Source organism: Pongo pygmaeus, chromosome 7 (assembly GCF_028885625.2).
Source record: "Pongo pygmaeus isolate AG05252 chromosome 7, NHGRI_mPonPyg2-v2.0_pri, whole genome shotgun sequence".
Taxonomy (NCBI): Eukaryota; Metazoa; Chordata; class Mammalia; order Primates; family Hominidae; genus Pongo; species Pongo pygmaeus.
The window spans coordinates 154,903,315-154,907,249 of NC_072380.2; the positions used below are offsets into that span (position 1 = coordinate 154,903,315).

Below are 3,935 nucleotides of genomic sequence, written 5' to 3' on the forward strand. Positions count from 1 at the left end.
GAAAACTGATTATTTTGTGGTGACTGTGAGACCCTGAATAAACCTACTTCCCTGAGGCTCACAATCCACATGAAGCCTGAGCTTTCCCAGGGTTCCTCCAGCCAGGCAGACTGACCCCTGTCTCTGCCTTGTTCCTTGCTGAACTCGGGAGAAATGAGGCAGTGGGGGTGGAGGAAGGGTATGGGAGAAACATGTCCTGTAGATGGTGACTGAGGTCACACAAGGGGTTAAGGGCACGTAGGCGGAGCTGGGTTCAAATATTGTCATGTGCTGTGCACACCCATCCTCTGAACTTCCCTGAGCCACACTGGAGCAATGCCCATGCTCTGAACTTCCCTGAGCCACACTGGAACAATGCCCATCCTGGGACCCACCTCTCAGGGTGTCTGTGGAGGTATCTGAGATGACCGAGGAGAACTGACTAGCAACATGCCTGGCATGCTTTGGGCTCTGTGTAAAGACCCAACCTCCTCTCTCTCCCACCCCCCTTTCCTCCAGATGCCATCCTCTTCAGTACTGATGGGATACAATACAGAATGTGATGTTTATGATTTAATGGATGACAAACTACCAAGTAAATATCTAGGCCGATGTGGTCAAATGCCAAACAGTAAATCGCGTGTTCAAGCACCTCCTCCGGGTTCACGAGTGTAATCTTGGCTGGAAGCAAAGTCACTTTCAGCACCGCAGACAGCACCCTGGGCGCTGAGGGAGTCTGTAGCTCCCTTGGCTGAATGAAGCCATCGGCGCAGGGTATTTACCTGTTTCTTGGGGCCACTGGACAATGTTTTTTTGGGGGGGTATAAAAAATTATTATACATGAAGAATATTACCACTAACAAATGCAGACAGGCTAGGACACCATGGTACAAGGTGGAGGATGGCTAGCTCTTTGGAAAGTGAAAGGTTTGGGCGGCATGGGCCTCATGCCATGCTGATTGGTCAGTAGACGGGAGGGCACGTGCCGAACACCACAGGGCATCAGGGCAGCAGGTGCCTGCTCTGTGTGCCCACAGCGTTCCCTGTCTCATCTGGGGCTTCGAAGGGAGCACACCCAGAAGTGAGTAACTGAAGGAAAGTGGCTTCCTAAGGCACCCCTTCCAGGCTTGTCTCTGAAGTCACAGCAATGTCATTTTTAGCAATATGTTTAATTGGATGATTTCCACAGCTATCCACGAAGTTTCTAATCATCAAAATTCAGTGAATAAAAGAACATTAAGTTACAGGCTGTGGGAAGAGGAGGCAGCACCCTCCAATCCTGGAGGTTCTAGGGGCAGGGAGAGGGGAAGTTCTTTTGTTTAAACCAAGCCCCTCATTTCAATTCACAAAAGAATTACTCACTTCGATATTAGATTGTATTGAAAACAAAATGGACTAAAAAGCAAATACTATTCTACGTTGGTGTGGAAGTGGGAGGAAAGAATGAGTCTTCGAAGCAGGAGGGGGGACAGCAGGGGGAAGGTCCTCTGCCTGTGACCCTGGGTGGTCATTCACACGGCTCCATTTTTACTTTTGGTGGTCTCAGGAAGGTCTGATTTTTCTTCTCTTTCTTCCCCTTTGTATTGGCTTGTAAGTTTCGCCAGCTGTCCACACGACCATCTCGACTTTCTTTAAAGTTTTTCTGCCACTCTCTTTCTCATTTGGCTTTTTCTTGAGCTTCAATGTCTTCTTCCCTTTGTTGTTTCCTTTCATGCATCCCTTTGGCTTCTTTCTCTTTCCTTTTAATTTCCTGCTCAGCAAAGAGTTTCATTGTCTGTATATATACAGCTTGTTTGAACAGCTCAGTATCATCCTCTGCTAAACTCATAGGTTCTCCTTCCTTCTTTAATTGTTTTTTTTTCACTCTTTCACACTGTATTCCACGTATTCCTTTCCTGCCTCAATTACATCCAGGACCCTCTTCTTTTGCTCCTGATCCAGTAGCAACTTGCAAGCTTTGTCCACAGCTTCAAAAGCCTTTTGTGCAGTCAGCATCATCTTGATTTTTGTCAGGATGCACCAATATGGATAACTGCCAAAGCCTCTTTTTTATATTCTCATCTGTAACTTCAGGATCTATCTGAAGAAACTCAGATGGGTTCAAATTGAAGTAAGAGGAACCAGGACGTTCAGGCTTCCAATCTGATTTTTGGATGTTAGAACCAAGTCTCTCTTCTCTATTTGTTTCACCTCACTGTCGAAGGTCATAAATGCTTCCTCTGTGCTCCCGTGGGATCCTGCTCTCTCCTGAAGCTGCCATTTCCAGACAATATCTTGCCTCTGTCGCCTGCATTGTCAAATTTCCCCACTTTATGGGATTATAAAATTCTGCTGTAAATATACATACGAAATGTGTATGTCTTCATGCATATATATATATATATATAATGCGTAAGTGTGTGTATATGAAATATGTATAAATACTTTCCGTGTATGTGGGCGCATGTATGTGTGGATGTGGGTGTGTGTGCACACATAAACTTACCCTGCATTCCTCAAAGCAACTGTCCTTCCCTCTCCTCCCCTTTACAGAAGACCCCTCCAGCACATCATCTGTCCATGAGGCTCCCCTTCTCCTTCTGTCAACGCCTTCATTGCTCCGGTCAGAGAGTTCCTGTATCTGACCTCAGCAGCGCTTGTCAGCAGCCATTTCTCAACTCATTTAACTCAACCTGTTATCCGTATTTGGCCAGAGGCCCCTTGCCCCGTCTCTGAAGCATTCCTCCCGGACGCCCCATGCTCCTGGTTCTCCCTCACCCCCAGGCCCTCCTTCTCAGTGTCCAGAGGCAGTCGCCTTGCTGCATCTCTGAAGCATTCCTCCCAGATGCCCCAGCTCCCGGTTCTCCTCCATCCCCCAGGCCCTCCTTCTCAGTGTCCTTTGCTGTGGTTCCTCAGTGTTCCAACTTCCAGAGCCTGGAGTTCTCCTGGGATGTGATGTCTGGCCAGGCTTTTTTCTCTAAATTCTCTTCCCAAGTAAAATAATTGTCTCAGCCTGAATTCTTTTCTAAACTCCAGATTTATATATCCAATGCCTAACCAAAACAGCACTTAGATGTCTAAAAACCCCCCAAATGCAATGTGGCCAAAACCAAACATTCCTCCCCTCCCCAAATTAGCCTGCTCTTCCCCATCCTTGTAAAGGACAATTCTTTTCCACATGTTCTCACGTTAAAAACCTTGGAGATATTAACTCCTCTCTTCATATCACACCAATTATATCCAATTAAAAGGAAAAACCCATGACCTCTATTTTCAAAACATATTTAAGTGTCTGGACACTTCCCATCACCTCCATGCTAACACACTTGTCCAAACGCGCCCGCATTTCACCGGCAGTGTCATACTGTCTCCTGTGTTCTCTCGCTTCCTTTCCCTGTCTCTCTGTCTCTTGCCCTCCTTCTTTGTATGTCTTCCCTTTTCTCTCTGTCTCTCTGACTTTCCCACCTCTCCAGACTATTTTCAACACAGCATCCAGGATGGTCTCATGAAAGCACAGTTGTGTCACACTCATGCCCTCCAAGGGTCCCGCCCCACTTAGAACATAGCCCAAGTCTTCACAATGGCCTAGGAAGGCCTGCGTGATGTGAAACGCCCCCCACCCCGCACAGTCTCTTCAGCATGCTGCCCCCCGCCCCTGCGGCCCACTCCTCCCAGCCACAGCCCACCAGGGCCTCCTCCCTATGGCCCTCACACCTTCTCCTAGCCTTTCGGCTCGTAGTTGTCAGACGGAGAACAGCACTTCCACAATCATTCTCTTTGTCTTACGGCACTTGTCACCACTTGACATGTTCTCTATTTATTGTCTGCTCTTCCCGTTGAACGCAGGCTCAGAGACAGCAAAGACTGTCTTGTTGTCTATTCCATGGTTAGCTCTAAAAGCAGTGCTTGGCCCATAACACTTGTTGGGAGAAAGAAAGAAAGGAAGGAGAGAGTGCAGCAGAGGGACAGAGGAAGAA

General features: G+C 47.5%; 1 pseudogene; it reads right to left on the reverse strand.

The window, feature by feature from the left end:
- Window positions 1-1,486: 1,486 nt before the first annotated feature.
- Window positions 1,487-3,304, reverse strand: LOC129042140 (dnaJ homolog subfamily C member 8-like; annotated as a pseudogene).
- Window positions 3,305-3,935: the final 631 nt, after the last annotated feature.